This window comes from Phocoena phocoena, chromosome 13 (assembly GCF_963924675.1).
Source record: "Phocoena phocoena chromosome 13, mPhoPho1.1, whole genome shotgun sequence".
In the NCBI taxonomy this organism is placed as follows: Eukaryota; Metazoa; Chordata; class Mammalia; order Artiodactyla; family Phocoenidae; genus Phocoena; species Phocoena phocoena.
The window spans coordinates 31,900,950-31,919,862 of record NC_089231.1 but is presented as its reverse complement, the minus strand read 5'-3'; the positions used below and the strand labels follow the sequence as shown (position 1 = coordinate 31,919,862).

Below are 18,913 nucleotides of genomic sequence, written 5' to 3'. Positions count from 1 at the left end.
GAGGCTACAATGGTGGCCCCACTCCTTGTGTGTCACTTAGCAATGGTGCTTCATTTCTATGGTGGTCCAAGTTTTCACCACAAGCATTTCCGGTTGTGGATTTCCTCACTTCCACCATCTTGGGCTGTCTCCTCACAGCCAAAAGCTTTCTTCATGCTGGGCTTGCTCTCCAAATCCCACGTTCCAACACCCAGCCCCTGTCCACAGTGGTGGATACACATAGCCTGGGACAAGTAGGGCTGTGATGCCAACAATCTCTGTAGGTCTTACTCTGTTCTGCCTGCTACAGACCAGTTGCTGCACTTTCCTCTGGTAACCCTGGAAGCTCCCCTTCTGTTCCAACTGATATCCCTGCCAGTAAGGGGGCTTCCCTAGATGTGGGAACCTCCCCTCTCTTTCAGTTCCCCCACCCAGGGGCACAGGTCCCGTCCCACTCCCTCTCCTCTTCCTTATCCCTTCTTTCTTTTGTCCTACCCAGTTATGTGGGGATCTTTCTTGTCCTTTTAGGTGTCTGAGGTCCTTTGCTAGTGTTCAGCTGGTGTTCTGTGAGAACTATCCCATTCATAGATGTATTGTTGATACATTTGTGGGAAGAGATGAACTCCACTTACTCCTACTCATCCACCATCTTTATTCCTTTCACTCTTTTTTATAACATCTTTATTGGAGTATAGTTGCTTTACAATGGTGTGTTAGTTTCTGTTTTACAACAAAATGAATCAGTTATATATATATACATATGTTCCCATATCTCTTCCCTCTTGCTTCTCTCTCCCTCCAACCCTCCCTATCCCACCCCTCCAGGCGATCACAAAGCACCGAGCTGATCACCCTGTGCTATGCAACTGCTTCCCACTATCTATCTACCTTACCTTTGGTAGTGTATATACATCCATGCCTCTCTCTCGCTTTGTCACAGCTCACCCTTCCTCCTCCCCATATCCTCAGGTGCTTCATGACATTTTTTTCCTTAAATTCCATATATATGTGTTAGCATATGGTATTTGTCTCACTCTTTCTGACTTACTTCACTCTGTATGACAGACTCTAGGTCTATCCACGTCATTACAAATAGCTCAATTTCGTTTCTTTTTATGGCTGAGTAATATTCCATTGTATATATGTGCCACATCTTCTTTATCCATTCATCAGATGATGGACACTTAGGTTGTTTCCATCTCTGGGCTATTGTAAATAGAGCTGCAATGAATATTTTGGTACATGATTCTTTTTGAATTATGGTTTTCTCAGGGTATATGCCCAGTAGTGGGATTGCTGGGTCATATGGTAGTTCTATTTGTACTTTTCTAAGGAACCTCCATACTGCTCTCCACAGTGGCTGTATCAATTTACATTCCCACCAACAGTGCAAGAGGGGTCCCTTTTTCCACGCACTCTCCAGTATTTATTGTTTCTAGATTTTTAAATGATGACCATTCTGACTGGTGTGAGATGATATCTCTTGTAGTTTTGATTTGGATTTCTCTAATGATTAGTGATGTTAAGCATTCTTCCATATGTTTGTTGGCCATCTGTATATCTTCTTTGTAGAAATGTCTATTTAGGTCTTCTGCTCATTTTTGGAATGGGTTTTTTGTTTTTTGTTATTAAGCTGCATGGGCTGCTTATAAATTTTGGAGATTAATCCTTTGTCAGTTGCTACAATTGCAAATATTTTCTCCCATTCTGAGGGCTGTCTCTTGGTCTTGTTTATGGTTTCCTTTGCTGAGCAAAAGCTTTGAAGTTTCATTAGGTCCCATTTGTTTATTTTTGTTTTTATTTCCATTTCTCTAGGAGGTGGGCCAGAAAGGATTTTGCTGTGTTTTATGTCATAGAGTGTTCTACCTATGATTTCCTCTAAGAGTTTGATAGTTTCTGGCCTTACATTTAGGTCTTTAATCCGTTTTGAGCTTAATTTTGTGTATGGTGTTAGGAACTGATCTAATCTCATACTTTTACATGTACCTGTCCAGCTTTCCCAGCACCATTTATTAAAGAGGCTATGCTTTCTCCACTGTATATTCCTGCCTCCTTTATCAAAGATAAGGTGTCCATATGTGTGTGGGTTTACCTCTGGGCTTTCTATCCTGTTCCATTGATCTATCTTTCTGTTTTTTGTGCCAGTACCATACTGTCTTGATTACTGCAGATTTGTAGTATAGTCTGAAGTCAGGGAGCCTGATTCCTCCAGCTCCATTTTTCGTTCTCAAAATTGCTTTGGCTATTTGGGGTCTTTTGTGTTTCCATACAAATTGTGATATTTTTTGTTCTACTTCTGTGAAAAATGCCAGTGGTAGTTTGATAGGGATTGCATTGAATCTGTAGATTGCTTTGGGTAGTAGAGTCATTTTCACAATACTGATTCTTCCCATCCAAGAACATGGTATATCTCTCCATCTATTTGTATCATCTTTAATTTCTTTCATCAGTGTCTTATAATTTTCTGCATACAGTTCTTCTGTCTCCTTAGGTAGGTTTATTCCTAGATATTTTATTCTTTTTGTTGCAATGGTAAATGGGAGTGTTTTCTTGATTTCACTTTCAGAATTTTAATCATTAGTGTATAGGAATGCCAGAGATTTCTGTGCATTGATTTTGTATCCTGCTACTTTATGAAATTCATTGATTAGCAATTGTTTTCTGGTAGCATCTTTAGCAGACTCTATGCATAGTATCATGTCATCTGCAAACAGTGACAGCTTTACTTCTTCTTTTCTGATTTGGATTCCTTTCATTTCCTTTTCTTCTCTGATTGCTGTAGCTAAAATTTCCAAAACTATATTGCATAAGGTGGTGAGAGTGGGTAACCTTGTCTTGTTCCTGAGCTTAGTGGAAATGTTTTCAGTTTTTCACCATTGAGGACGATGTTGGCTGTGGGTTTGTCATATATGGCCTTTATTATGTTGAGGAAAGTTCCCTCTGTGCCTACTTTCTGCAGGGTTTTTATCATAAATCGGTGTTGATTTTGTTGAAAGCTTTCTCTGCATCTATTGAGATGATCATATAGTTTTTTCTCCTTCAGTGTGTTAATATGGTGTGTCACGTTGATTGATTTGCATATATTGAAGAATCCTTGCATTCCTGGAATAAACCCCACTTGATCATGGTGTATGATCCTTTTAATGTGCTGTTGGATTCTGTTTGCTAGTATTTTGTTGAGGATTTTTGCATCTATGTTCATCAGTGATATCGACCTGTAGTTTTCTTTCTTTGTGACATCCTTGTCTGGTTTTGGTATCAGGGTTATGGTGACCTCGTAGAATGAGTTTGGGAGTGTTCCTCTCTCTGCTATATTTTGGAAGAGTTTGAGAAGCATAGGAGTAAGCTCTTCTCTAAATGTTTGCTAGAATTTGCCTTTGAAGCCATCTGGTCCTGGGCTTTTGTTTGTTGGAAGATTTTTAATCACAGATTCAATTTCCGTGTTTGTGATTGGTCTGTTCATATTTTCTATTTCTTCCTGATTCAGTCTTGGCAGGTAGTGCATTTCTACGAATTTGTCCATTTCTTCCGGGTTATCCATTTTATTGGCATAGAGTTGTTTGTAGTAATCTCTCATGATCTTTTGTATTTCTGCAGTGTCAGTTGTTATTTCTCGTTTTTCATTTCTAATTCTGTTGATTTGAGTCTTCTCCCTTTTTTTCCTAATGAGTCCGGCTAATGGCTTATCAATTTTGTTTATCTTCTCAAAGAACCAGCTTTTATTTTTATGGATCTTTGCTCTCCTTTCCTTCATTTCTTTCTTATTTATTTCTGATCTGATTTCTTTCCTTCTGTTAACTTTGGGGTATTTTTGTTCTTCTTTCTCTAATTGCTTTAGGTGCAAGGTTAGGTTGTTTATTCGAGTTGTTACCTGTTTCTTAAGGTGGGGTTGTATTGCTATAAACCTCCCTCTTAGAACTGCTTTTGCTGTATCCCATAGATTTTGGGCCGTCGTGTCTCCATTGTTATTTGTTTCTGGTATTTTTAAATTTCCTCTTTGATATCTTCAGTGATCACTTCGTTATTAGATAGTGTATTGTTTAGCCTCCATGTGTTTGTATTTTTTGCAGATCTTTTCCGGTAATTGATATCTAGTCTCATAACGTTGTGGTCGGAAAAGATACTTGATAGAATTTCAATTTTCTTAAACTTACCAAGGCTTGATTTGTGACCCAAAATATGATGTATTCTGGAGAAGGTTCCATGAGCACTAGAGAAAAAATGTTTATTCTGTTGTTTTTGGATGGAATGTCCTATAAATATCAATTAAGTCCATCTTCTTTAATGTATCATTTAAAGCTTGGTTTTCTTATTTATTTTCATTTTGGATGATCTGTCCATTGGTGAAAGTGGAGTGTTAAAGTCCCCTACTATGAATGTGTTACTGTCGATTTCCCCTTTTATGGCTGTTATTATTTTTTTTAACATCTTTATTGGAGTATAATTGCTTTACAATGTTGTGTTAGTTTCTGCTTTATAACAAAGTGAATCAGTTATACATATACATATGTTTCCATAAGTCTTCACTCATGCGTCTCCCTCCCTCCCACTATACTTATCCCACCCCTCCAGGCTGTCACAAAGCACTGAGCCAATATACCTGTGCCATGCGGCTGCTTCCCACTAGCTGTCTACCTTACGTTTCTTAGTGTGTATATGTCTATGACTCTCTCTCGCCCTGTCACAGCTCACCCTTCCCCCTCCCCATATCCTCAAGTCCGTTCTCCAGTAGGTCTGCGTCTTTATTCCTGTCTTACCCTTAGGTTCTTCATGACATTTTTTTTTCTTAAATTCCATATATATGTGTTAGCATATGGTATTTGTCTTTTTCTTTCTGACTTACTTCACTTTGTATGACAGACTCTAGGTCTATTCACCTCATTACAAATAGCTCAATTTCATTTCTTTTTATGGCTGAGTAATATTCCATTGTATATATGTGCCACATCTTCGTTAACCATTCATCTGATGATGGGCACTTAGGTTGTTTCCATCTCTGGGCTATTGTAAATAGAGCTACAATGAATATTTTGGTACATGACTCTTTTTAAATTACGGTTTTCTCAGGGTATATGCCCAGTAGTGGTATTGCTGGGTCATATGGTAGTTCTACTTGTAGTTTTTTAAGGAACCTCCATACTGTTCTCCATAGTGGCTGAACCAATTCACATTCCCACCAGCAGTTCAAGAGTGTTCCCTTTTCTCCACACCCTCACCAGCATTTACGGTTTCTAGATTTTTTGATGATGGCCATTCTGACTGGTTTGAGATGATATCTCATTGTAGTTTTGATTTGAATTTCTCTAATGATTAATGATGTTGAGCATTCTTTCATGTGTTTGTTGGCAGTCTGTATATCTTCTTTGGAGAAATGTCTATTTAGGTCTTCAGCCCATTTTTGGATTGGGTTGTTTGTTTTTTTGGTACTGAGCTGCATGAGCTACTTGTAAATTTTGGAGATTAATCCTTTGTCAGTTGCTTCATTTGCAAATATTTTCTCCCATTCTGAGGGTTGTATTTTGGTCTTGTTTATGGTATCCTTTGCTGAGCAAAAGCTTTGAAGTTTCATTAGGTCCCATTTGTTTATTTTTGTTTTTATTTCCATTACTCTAGGAGGTGGGTCAGAAAAGATCTTGCTGTGATTTATGTCATAGAGTGTTCTGTCTATGTTTTTCTCTAAGAGTTTGATAGTTTCTGGCCTTACATTTAGGTCTTTAATCCGTTTTGAGCTTATTTTTGTGTATGGTGTTAGTGATCTAATCTCATACTTTTACATGTACCTGTCCAGTTTTCCCAGCACCACTTATTGAAGAGGCTGTCCTTTCTCCACTCTACATTTCTGCCACTTTTATCAAAGATAAGGTGTCCATATGTGCATGGGTTTATCTCTGGGCTTTCTATCCTGTTCCATTGATCTATCTTTCTGTTTTTGTGCCAGTACCATACTGTCTTGATTACTGTAGCTTTGTAGTATAGTCTGAAGTCAGGGAGGCTGATTCCTCCAGCTCCATTATTTGTTCTCAAGATTGCTTTGGCTATTCGGGGGTCATCTGTGTTTCCATAAAAATTGTGAAATTTTTTGTTCTAGTTCTGTGAAAAATGCCAGTGGTAGTTTGATAGGGATTGCATTGAATCTATACATTGCCTTGGGTAGTAGAGTTATTTTCACATTATTGATTCTTCCAATCCAAGAACATGGTATATCTCTCTATCTATTTGTATCATCTTTAATTTATTTCATCAGTGTCTTATAATTTTCTGCACACAGGTCTTTTGTCTCCTTCAGTAGGTTTATTCCTAGGTATTTTATTCTATTTGTTGCAATGGTACATGGGAGTGTTTTCTTGATTTCACTTTCAGATTTTTCATCATTAGTGTATAGGAATGCCAGAGATTTCTGTGCATTAATTTAGTATCCTGCTACTTTACCAAATTCATTGATTAGCTCTAGTAGGTTTCTGGTAGCATCTTTAGGATTCTCTATGTATAGTATCATGTCATCTGTAAACAGTGACAGCTTTACTTCTTCTTTTCTGATTTGGATTCCTTTTATTTCCTTTTCTTCTCTGATTGCTGTGGCTAACACTTCCAAAACTATGTTGAATAAGAGTGGTGAGAGTGGGCAACCTTGTCTTGTTCCTGATCTTAGTGGAAATGCTTTCAGTTTTTCACCACTGAGGACGATGTTTGCTGTGGTCTTGTCATATATGGCCTTTATTATGTTGAGGAAAGTTCCCTCTATGACTACTATCTGCAGGGTTTTTATCATAAATCGGTGTTGAATTTTGTCAAAAGCTTTCTCTGCATCTATTGAGATGATCATATGGTTTTTCTCCTTCAATTGTTAATATGGTTTATCACATTGATAGATTTGAGTATATTGAAGAATCCTTACATTCCTGGAGTAAACCCCACATGATCATGGTATATGATCCTTTTAATGTGCTGTTGGATTCTGTTTGCTAGTATTTTGTTGAGGATTTTTGCATCTATGTTCATCAGTGATATTGACCTGTAATTTTCTTTTTTTTGACATCTTTGTCTTGTTTTGGTATCAAGGTGATGGTGGCCTCGTAGAAGGAATTTGGGAGTGTTCCTCCCTCTGCTATATTTTGGAAGAGTTTCAGAGGGATAGGTGTTAGCTCTTCTCTAAATGTTTGATACAATTTGACTGTGAAGCCATCTGGTCCTGGGCTTTTGTTTGTTGGAAGATTTTTAATCACAGTTTCAATTTCAGTGCTTGTGATTGGTCTGTTCATATTTTCTATTTCTTCCTGATTCAGTCTTGGCAGCTTGTGCATTTCTAAGAATTTGTCCATTTCTTCCAGATTGTCCATTTTATTGGCATAGTGTTGTTTGTAGTAATCTCTCATGATCTTTTTTATTTCTGCAGTGTCAGTTGTTATTTCTCCTTTCTCATTTCTACTTCTATTGATTTGAGACTTCTCCCTTTTTTTCTTGATGAGTCTGGCTAGTGGTTTATCTATTTTGTTTATCTTCTCAAAGAACCAGCTTTTAGTTTTATTGATCTTTGCTATTGTTTCCTTCATTTGTTTTTCATTTATTTCTGATCTGATTTTTATGATTTCTTTCCTTCTGCTAACTTTGGGTGTTTTTTCTTCTTCTTTCTCTAATTGCTTGAGGTGCAAGATTAGGTTGTTTATTCGAGATGTTTCCTGCTTCTTAAGGTGGGCTTGTATTGTTATAAACTTCCCCCTTAGAACTGCTTTTGCTTCATCCCATAGGTTTTGGGTCGTTGTGTCTCCATTGTCATTTGTTTCTAGGTATTTTTTAATTTCCTCTTTGATTTCTTCAGTGATCACTTCATTATTAAGTAGTGTATTGCTTAGCCTCCATATGTTTGTGTTTTTTACAGATCTTTTCCTGTAATTGATATCTAGTCTCATGGCGTTGTGGTCAGAAAAGATACTTGATACAGTTTCAATTTTCTTAAATTTACCAAGGCTTTATTTGTGACCCAAGATATGATCTATCCTGGAGAATATTCCATGAGCACTTGAGAAAACTGTGTATTCTGTTGTTTTTGGATGGAGTGTCCTAGAAATAGCAATTAAGTCCATCATGTTTAATGTATCATTTAAAGCTTGTGCTTCCTTATTTATTTTCATTTTGGATGATCTGTCCATGGGTGAAAGTGGGGTGTTAAAATCCCCTACTAGGAACATGTTACTGTCGATCTCCCCTTTTATGGCTGTTAGTATTTGCCTTATGTATTGAGGGGCTCCTATGTTGGGTGCATAAATATTTACAATTGTTATATCTTCTTCTTGGATCGATTCCTTGATCATTCTGTGGTGTCCTTGTCTCTTTTAATAGTCCTTATTTTAAAGTCTATTTTGTCTGATATGAGAATTGCTACTCCAGCTTTCTTTTGGTTTCCATTTGCATGGAATATCTTTTTCCATCCCCTTACTTTCAGTCTGTATGTGTCTCTAGGTCTGAAGTGGGTCTCTTGTAGACAGCATATATAAGGGTCTTGTTTTTGTATCCATTCAGCCAATCTGTGTCTTTTGGTGGGAGCATTTAATCCATTTACATTTAATGTAATTATCGATATGTATGTTCCTATTCCCATTTTCAAAATTGTTTTGGGTTCGTTATTATAGGTCTTTTCCTTCTCTTGTGTGTCTTGTCTAGAGAAGTTCCTTTAGCATCTGTTGTAAAGCTGGTTTGTTGGTGCTGATCTCTCTCAGCTTTTGCTTGTCTGTAAAGGTTTCAATTTCTCCATCAAATGTGAATGAGATCCTTGCTGGGTAGAGTAGTCTTGGTTGCAGGTTGTTCTCCTTCATCACTTTCTGTATGTCCTGCTACTCCGTCCTGGCTTGTAGGGTTTCTGCTGAGAGATCAGCTGTTAACCTTATGGGGATTCCCTTGTGTGTTATTTGTTGTTTTTCCATTGCTGCTTTTAATATGCTTTCTTTGTATTTAATTTTTGACAGTTTGATTAATATGTGTCTTGGCATATTTCTCTTTGTATTTATCCTGTATGGGACTCTCTGTACTTCTTGGACTTGATTAACTATTCCTTTCCCATATTAGGGAAGTTTTCAACTATAATCTCTTCAAATATTTTCTCAGTCTCTTTCTTTTTCTCTTCTTCTTCTGGAACCCCTATAATTTGAATGTCGGTGTGTTTAATGTTGTCCCAGAGGTCTCTGAGACTGTCCTCAGTTCTTTTCATTCTTTATTCTTTATTTTGCTCTGCAGTAGTTATTTCCACTATTTTATCTTCCAGGTCACTTATCCGTTCTTCTGCCTCAGTTATTCTCCTATTGATCCCATCTAGAGTACTTTTAATTTCATTTATTGTGTTGTTCCTCGTTGTTTGTTTCATCTTTATTTCTTCTAGGTCCTTGTTAACTGTTTCTTGCTTTTTTTCGCTTCTATTTCCAATATTTCGGATCATCCTTACTCTCATTATTCTGAATTGTTTTTCAGGTAGACTGCCTATTTCCTCTTCATTTGTTAGGTCTGGTGGGTTTTTATCTTGGTCCTTTATCTGCTGTGTGTTTTCCTGTCTTCTCATTTTGCTTATCTTACTGTGTTTGTGGTCTCCTTTTTGCAGGCTGCACATTCGTAGTTCCCGCTGTTTTTGATGTCTGTCTCCAGTGGCTAAGGCTGGTTTAATGGGTTGTGTAAGTTTCCTGGTGGAGGGGACTAGTGCCTGTGTTGTGGTGGATGAGGTTGTATCTTGTCTCTCTAGTGGGCAGGTTCACGTCTGGTGGTGTGTTTTGGGGTGTCTGTGGCCTTATTATGATTTTTGGCAGGCTCTCTGCTAATGGGTGGGGTTGTGTTCCTGTTTTGCTAGTTGTTTGGCATAGGTTGTCCAGCACTGTGGCTTGCTGGTCGTTGAGTGAAGCTGGGTGCTGGTGTTAAGATGGAGGTCTCTAGGAGATTTTCACCATTTGATATTATGTGGAGCTGGGAGGTCTCTTGTTGACCAGTGTCCTGAAGTTGGCTCTCCTACCTCAGAGGCAGAGCCCTGCCTGCTGGCTGGAGCACCAAGAGTCTTTCATGCACACGGCTCAGAATGAAAGGTAGAAAAAGTGCAGAGAATTAGTAGAAGTATGAGGAAAGAAAGAAGGAAAGGAGGGAAGGATGGAGGGAAGAAAGAAAGAAAGAAAGAAAGAAAGAAAGAAAGAAAGAAAGAAAGAAAGAAAGAAAGAAAAGCAAAGAAGGAAAGAAGGCAAGAAGGAAAGAAAGGAGGGAGGTAGGAAGGAAGGAAGGAGGGAAAGAAGGAGAAATGACAGAAAGAAAGAAGATACAGTTAAAATAAAGTATAATAAAGTTATTGAATTAAAAAATACTTATTTAGAAAAAAAAAAGGGACGGATAGAACCTTAGGACAAATGTTGGAAGCAAAGCTATACAGGCAATATCATACACAGAAGCATACACATACACCCACACAAAAATAGGTAAACGGGGAAATATCATAAATCTTGCTCTCAGAGACCACCTCCTCAATTTGGGATGATTGTCTAAAGGAGGGAAGGAAGGAAAGAAGGAAGGAAAGAAAGAAAGAAAGAAAGAAAGAAAGAAAGAAAGAAAGAAAGAAAGAAAGAAAGGAAGGAAGGAAGGAAGGAAGGAAGAAAGAAAAAAAAGAAAGAAAGAAGGTAAAATAATAAAGTTATTAAAATTAATTATTAAGAGAAAAAAATTTTAAAAAACCATGGAGGGACAGAACCCTAGGACAAATGGTGGAAGCAAGACTATACAGACAAGATCTCACACAGAAGCATACACATTCACAAAAAGAGGAAAAGGGAAAAAAATCATAGATCTTGCTCCAAAAGTCCACCTCCTCAGTTTGGGATCATTCCTTGTCTATTCAGGTATTCCACAGATGCAGGGTACATCAAGTTGATTGTGGAGCTTTAATCCGCTGCTTCTGAGGCTGCTGGGAGAGTTTTCCCTTTACCTTCTTTGTTCTCACAGCTCACAGGGGCTCAGCTTTGGATTTGGCCCTGCCTCTGCGTGTAGGTCGCTGGAGGGCGTCTGTTTTTTGCTCAGACAGGACGGGGTTAAAGGAGCCGCTGATTCAGGGGCTCTGGCGCACTCAGGCCAGGGGTGAGGGAGGGGCACGGCGTGCGGGGCGGACCTACAGCGGCAGAGCCTGGTGTGACGTTGCACCAGCCTGAGGCCCGCCGTGCTTTCTCCCAGGGAAGTTGTCCCTGGATCCCGGGAACCTGGCAGTGGCGGGCTGCACAGGCTCCGCGGAACAGGGGTGTGGTGAGTGACCTGTACTCGAACACAGGCCCCTTGGTGGCAGCAGCAGCAACCTTAGCGTCTCCCGCCCGTCCCTGGGGTCCACGCTTTTAGCCACGGCTCATGCCCATCTCTGGGGTTCGCGCTTTTAGCTGTGGCTCGTGCCCATCTCTGGAGTTCCTTTAAGCAGTGCTCTTAAACCCCTCTCCTCGCGCACCAGGAAAGAAAAAGGTAAGAAAAAGTCTCTTGCCTCTTCGGCAGGTGCAGACATTTCCCCGGACTTCCTCGTGGCTAGCCGTGCTGCACTAACCCCTTCAGGCTATGTTCAAGCCGCCAAACCCAGTCCTCTCCCTGCGCTCCGTCCGAAACCGAAACCCGAGCCTCAGCTCACAGGCCCGCCCGCCCCGGCGGGTGAGCAGACAAGCCTCTCGGGCTGGTGAGTGCCGGTCGGCACCGATCCTCTGTGCGGAAATCTCCCTGCTTTGGCCTCCGTACCCGTTGCTGTGCACTCCTCCACAGCCCCGAAGCTCCCCACTCCGCCTCCTGCAGTCTCCGTCCACGAAGTGGCTTCCTAGTGTGTGGAAACTTTTCCTCCTTCACAGCTCCCTCCCATTGGTGCAGGTGCCATCCCTATTCTTTTGTCTCTGTTCTTTCTTTTTTTCTTTTGCCCTACCCAGTTACGTGGGGAGTTTCTTGCCTTTTGGGAGGTCTGAGGTCTTCTGCCAGCCTTCAGTAGGTGTTCTGTAGGAGTTGTTCCACATGTAGATGTATTTCTGGTGTATCTGTGGGGAGGAGGGTGATCTCCGCGTCTTACTCTTCCTCCATCTTCAAGGTCCCTCATATGGCTGTTATTATTTGCCTTATGTACTGAGGTGTTCCTATGTTGGGTGCATAAATATTTACAATTGTTATACCTTCTTCTTGGATCAATCCCTTGATCATTATGTGGTGTCCTTCTTTGTCTGTTCTAATAGCCCTTATTTTAAAGTCTATTTTGTCTTATATGAGAATTTCGACTCCAGCTTTCTTTTGGTTTCCATTTGCATGAAGTACCTTTTTCCATCCCCTTACTTTCAGTCTGTATGTGTCTCTTGGTCTGAAGTGTGTCTCTGTAGACAGCAAATATATGGTTCTTCTTTTTGTATACATTCAGCCAATCTGTTCTTTTGGTGGGAGCATTTAGTCCATTTAAATTTAAGGTAATTATCGATGTGTATGTTCCTATTCCCATTTTCTTAATTGTTTTGTGTTCATTATGGTAGTTCTTTTCCTTCTCTTTTCTATCTTGCCTAGAGAAGTTCCTTTAGCAATTGTTGTAAAGCTGGTATGGTGGTGCTGAACTCTCTCAGCTTTTGCTTGTCTGTAAAGGTTTTAATTTCTCCATCAAATTTGAATGAGATCCTTGCTGGGTAGAATAGTCTTGGTTGCAGGTTTTTGTCCTTCATCACTTTCAGTATGTCCTGCCACTCCCTTCTGGCTGGTAGGGTTTCTGCTGAGAGATCAGCTGTTACCCTTATGGGGATTCCCTTGTGTGTTATTTTCCCTTGCTGCTTTTTATATATTTTCCTTGTATTTAATTTTTGACAGTTTGATTAATATGTGTCTTGGCATATTTCTCTTTGGATTTTTCCTGTATGGGACTCTCTGTGCTTCCTGGACTTGATTAACTATTTCCTTTCCCATATTAGGGAAGTTTCAACTATAATTTCTTCAAATATTTTCTCAGTCCCTTTCTTTTTCTCTTCTTCTTCTAGAACCCCTATAATTCGAATATTGGTGCATTTAATGTTGTCCCAGAGGTCTCTGAGACTGTCCTCAGTTCTTTTTATCCTTTTCCTTTACCCTGTTCTGCAGTAGTTATTTCCACTATTTTATCTTCCAGGTCACTTATCCGTTCTTCTGCCTCAGTTATTCTCCTATTGATCCCATCTAGAGTATTTTTAATTTCATTTATTGTGTTGCTAATCATTGTTTGTTTCATCTTCAGTTCTTCTAGGTCCTTGTTAAATGTTTCTTGCATTTTGTCTACTCTATTTCCAAGATTTTGGATTATCTTTACTATCATTATCCTGAATTCTTTTTCAGGTAGACTGCCTATTTCCTCTTCATTTGTTAGGTCTGGTGGGTTTTTATCTTGCTCCTTCATCTGCAGTGTGTTTTTATGTCTTCTCATTTTGCTTATCTTACTGTGTTTGTGGTCTCCTTTTTGCAGGCTGCAGGTTCGTAGTTCCCATTGTTTTTGGTGTCTGTCCCCAGTGGTTAAGGTTCATTCAGTGGGTTGTGTAAGCTTCCTGGTGGAGGTGACTAGTGCTTGTGTTCTGGTGGATGAGGCTGAATCTTGTCTTTCTGGTGGGCAGGTCCATGACTGGTGGTGTGTTTTGGGGTGTCTGTGGACTTATTATGATTTTATTCAGCCTCTCTGCTAATGGATGGGATTGTGTTCCTGTCTTGTTGATGTTTGGCATAGGATGTCTAGCACTGTAGCTTGCTGGTCATTGAGTGAAGCTGGGTGCTGGTGTTGAAATGGAGATCTCTGGGAGATTTTTGCCATTTGATATTATGTGGAGCTGGGAAGTCTCTTGTGGACCAGTGTCCTGAAGTTGGCCCTCCCACCTCAGAGGCACAGCACTGACTCCTGGCTGGAGCACCAAGAGCCTTTCATCCACACGGCTCAGATTAAAAGGGATAAAAAGTAGAAAGAAAAAATTAGTAGAAGTAGAAAGAAAAAAAAAAGAAAGAAAGAAATGATGGGGGAAGGAAGTGTGGTAGGGAGCAAGAAGGAAGGAAGGAAGTAGGGAAGGAAGGAAAAAGGAAAGGAAGTTACAGTAAAATAAAATAAAGTAAGGTAAAATATAATGAAGTTATTAAAGTAAAAATATAATTATTAAGAGAAAAAACAAAGAAACAAACAAACAAAAAATACAGACGGATAGAGCCCTAGGACAAGTGGTGGAACCAAAGCTATACAGACAAAATCTCACACAGAAGCATTCACATGCACACTCACGAAAAGAGGAAAAGGGGAAAAATTCATAAATCTTGCTCTCAAAGTCCACCTCCTCATTTTGTGATGATTCGTTGTCTAAAGGAGGGAAGGAAGGATAGAAAGAATGAAGATAAAGTAAAATAAAATAAAGTTATTAAAATAAAAAGTAATTATTAAGAAAAAAATTAAAAAACAACCAAACAAAAAACGGGTGGATAGAACGCTCGGACAAATGGTGGAAGCAAAGCTATACAGACAAAATCTCACACAGAAGCATACACGTACACACTCACAAATAAAGGAAAAGGGGAAAAAATCATAAATCTTGCTCTCAAAGTCCATCTCCTTAATTTGTGATGATTTGTTGTCTCTTCATGTATTCCACAGATGCAGGGTACATGAAATTGATTGTGGAGCTTTAATCCGCTACTTCTGAGGCTGCTGGGAGAGATTTCCCTTTCTCTTCTTTGTTCTCCCAGCTCCCAGGGGCTCAGCTTTGGATTTGGCCCCGCCTCTGTGTGTAGGTCGCTGGAGGGCGTCTGTTCTTAGCTCAGAGAGGATGGGGTTAAAGGAGCAGCTGATTTGGGGGCTCTAGCTCACTCAGGCCGGCGGGAGGGAGGGGCATGGAATGCAGGGCCAACCTGTGGCGGCAGAGGCTAGTGTGACAGCCTTAGGCGTGCTGTGCGTTCTCCTGGGGAAGTTGTCCCTGGATCCCGGGACCCTGGCAGTGGTGGGCTGCACAGGCTCCCCGGAAGGTGTTTGTGGATAGTGACCTGTGCTCCCACACAGGCTTCTTGGTGGTGGCAGCAGCAGCCTTAGCGTCTCATGCCTGTCTCTGGGATCCGCGCTTTTAGCTGTGGCTCGCGCCCATCTCTAGAGCTCCTTTAAGCAGCGTTCTTAATCCCCTCTCCTCGTGCACCAGGAAACAAAGAGGGAAGAAAAATTATCTTGCCTCTTCGGTAGGTCCAGACTTTTTCCCGGAGTCCCTCCCAGCCAGCTGTGGTGCACTAATCTCTTGCAGGCTGTGTTCACGTCGCCAAACCCAGTCCTCTCCCTGCGTTCTGACCGAAGCCCAAGCCTCTGGTCCCAGCCCCGCCCACCCCGTTGGGGGAGCAGACAAGCCTCTCGGGCTGGTGAGTGCCGGTCAGCACTGATCCTCTGTGCAGGAATCTCTCTGCTTTGCCTCCCGCACCCCTGTTGCTGTGCTCTCCTCCATGGCTCTGAAGCTTTCCCCCTCCGCTTACCGCAGTCTCCGCCCATGAAGGGGCTTCCTAGTGTGTGGAAACCTTTCCTCCTTCACATCTCCCTCCCATTGGTGCAGATCCCGTCCCTATCCTTTTCTCTCTCTTTATTCTATTTTCTTTTGCCCTATCCAGGTACGGGGGGGGGGGGGTTTCTTGCCTGTTGGGAGGTCTGAGGTCTTCTGCCAGTGTTCAGTAGGTGTTCTGTAGGAGTTGTTCCACGTGTAGATGTATTTCTGGTATATCTGTTGGGAGGAAGGTGATCTCCGCGTCTTACTCTTCAGCCATCTTCTCCTCCTCTCACTCTTTATAGCAGTTAATACTGAAGAGTTTGAACTGTTGGGTAGACTGGAAGGAATGCTGAATCAGAAATTAGGTAAGAGGAGTCCTAATCTCCACTCTAATGCCACTATTCTTTTTTTTACTAATTTATGCATTTCTAACACGAATGGGGTTCTTTTCTGTTTTCTTTAAGGGTATTTCAGGTTCTAATATTATATAAAATTAACATTTAGAAAGAGGAATTCAGCAATAGTGGTTTGGTGACTTGTAAATTAATTGCATAATTCAACATATTTATATCTAGATGCAGTAACCCAAGGAATTGCCAAACTTATGCCTTCAAGAGTTGGGTTTTCTTCACTCATGATTATTTTCTTAGAACAGAACCATCATAGTTCAAAGGTGTACAGGTAATGTGAGAATGTAATTTAATTTGCTCAGTTAGTTATAAATTTATTGAAGGCCTGGTGTGTTCCCATATTCCTATACATGTGTGGATATAGGATGAGGATGGTTGAGAATGAAGGGATTGAGATTTGGAGGTTGAGGAATAGATTAGAAAATGGCACCATTTGTTTGGGGGTATGACACTAAGCTAGGGTGTTGTCAGTACATGGGAGAGACAGCTTTCAAAATTCTCCATTTTTCTGAGGATTTCCCCTTCTGTGGAATGCTGTCAATCACTTCCCTTTATTTTCTTCTCCTCATAAACCTTCCACTAACATACAAATTATAATTTTCAGGATATTAAAAATTATATTTATCTTCACTGAGTGATTTTCAAGAATGATTGATGGGACACACAAAGAAGTGATAGATATTAAAACTCAGTATTACCAGTCATTAGTTATTTGGTCTATACTGACAGATTAATTTGTACTTAATGAAACAAAAAGGAAAACTATATTTTCACCAATAATTTCCCAAGTATTTTATCATTTAGTATAAACCTCATCTCCTTAGATAAATAAAATTTTGTTGATATCCTGCACACATGTACTAACACAGGTAAATATATCTTCTCCTTTAGCTCCATTTTAAAGAGTATAATAATTAATGGAGATAATTACTGGAGTCTCATTCATGTGAATGAGTGATGGGGCAGAAAGTGTCCCAAAGTGCTCAGATTTTATAATGTGTATCATTTACCCTGGGAGTTATCATAGACATTAAAATCTAGTCTATAACAGAATTCATATTCTTATTATTTGCTATAGTAAGAATTTACTCTATTTGACAAACTGATCCTGCATTAAAGCATTTCCTGGTATTTTATCATGTTAGTAACTAATATACAACATATGCCTTGGGGCTGAAAGTTTTTCTTTCATAGTTTTAGAAGGTGTCCCAACCATGAAACACCTGTGATTTAAATGTTTATTATAATATTGTATCTTTGCTAAGCATTTTCCTTTATTTGATGAATCTCCATCTTTTTCTAGAAATTTTGTAATACTCTTTGTAGACTAGGTCATAGGCTAGTGACAGGGTTCAGAACATGCTATCCCAAAATATGACATCTTGACATGGTGAACATTTTAAGGTGAATTAAAATTATAAGACCCTCTTCTGAGAGCTGTCCCTGCCATACCTGGAGGAAAAATAAAATCTTTATCTCTAAAGGAGGGATGCTGAGAGACTCAGAACTAACAGGACTTGCTAAGTTCCTCCAATTTACCACCCTTAGCTCATCATACCCTTTTATCCTATTACATTTTTCCATGACTTCCCACACTTCATCAAATCTACTATAAAAATGCTCAAGCTTAACCACTTCTTCAGGTCTTCATTTTATAATGAAGTTTCCAGAGTCATATAAAACTTAAATAAATGTATATGTTTTCTCTTGCTAACATCTTTTGTCAGTCCAAATTACAGGGCCCCAGTGTGAGAACCTAAGATGCTCACAGGAAAAGAATTTTCCTGCCCTAAACTAGTCAGCTGCTTACATTACCAGAAGAGCATTGGAGGGTTTGAACAATTTTCTCCTGCCCCATTACATATTTCTTCTTTCTGCCTGAAATTTCCCATTCAGTGCTTTGTGCCTTGCTTGATTCTGGGTTCCTTTATTCTCTTTTGAAAACATCATTATGATAGGGATAGAGTAGTATAATTAAATAGTCAGTTTAAAAATCCCACTAGGAAATTAAGGACAGGAAGGGAATTTTAAGGGAGTTTGGGAAACTGTTGTAAGCTAATAATCATTCAAGAAAAGAATCCAGTAACCTAGCAACAATCTGCACTTCCTTGAAGGAAGACCAGGTGTATCAAGTGTCAGACACACTCAAGCCAGAAGTCCTGATAATCAAAACACAAGACAATAGATATGGGGCCTGAATCTTGTTACATGAAGTCAGAGAGTTAATAGTCCTTGGAGAGTAGCATTTCTGCATGTAGCCAAGACAGAAATATAGGTGAAAGGGGGAAAAAAAAAAAAAACTAGTTGAAAGGGAACAATATACGGAAACCTGAGATGAATTACCATATTTTAGTATATGTTACTACCCTCTTGTTAATATACATATGATTTAAATAGTGCCATGAGAGTCACAGTTAAACCATAAAAGGCCAAGGGATGAACTAATAATGTAAGCCTTGACGTCTGCCCAAGAATGAGGAAGAAGATGGTCTTCTCCCCTCCCCACTTTTTCTTTGATTATAAAAGTTTAGTACTCTTTGTTCTTGGGGCTGCTGTGCTCCCTTGCCAGTCTGCTTGTATCGCTCACAAGTATCCTATGCTAATAAATTCACTCTTTGCCCCACAGTGAATTCTTTCTGCAAAGAATGAGACAAAAGAACCTGAGCTTCACTAAGTCCTGAAAACAAGTGAGCAGTTTTAATCAAGACAGTGTGTTTGAGGCCCCTCCTAGTCAGGAATCATACGTTCAAGTCCCAATCTGAGTTTTAGCTGGGTTTGAGTCCCATGCAAGAAGGAGTGCAGTTTCAATTATCTTCTATCAGGTTTTACAGTCCTTCATGATACAATAGATGCTTCAGCCAGGCAGAAAAAGCTCTGAAAAGGGGGATGGACTATACTCTAAATAAAAGTCACACTTTTTCCTTGGCCTTACCTAGATGATTTCTAAATAATTATTATAACTTTTATAATACTATACTCCTTCAGGGCAATTTTTGGTTTATACATAATTTTAAACTATATGCTTTTTATCCACAACAGTGTAAAATGACATAAATT

The 18,913-nt window shown here is 39.7% G+C and overlaps 1 protein-coding gene across 1 annotated transcript in view; it reads right to left on the bottom strand.

Annotated features, from left to right (window-relative positions):
• RIT2 (Ras like without CAAX 2) overlaps nucleotides 1-18,913 on the bottom strand; it is a 599,180-nt gene that overhangs the window by 450,927 nt on the left and 129,340 nt on the right.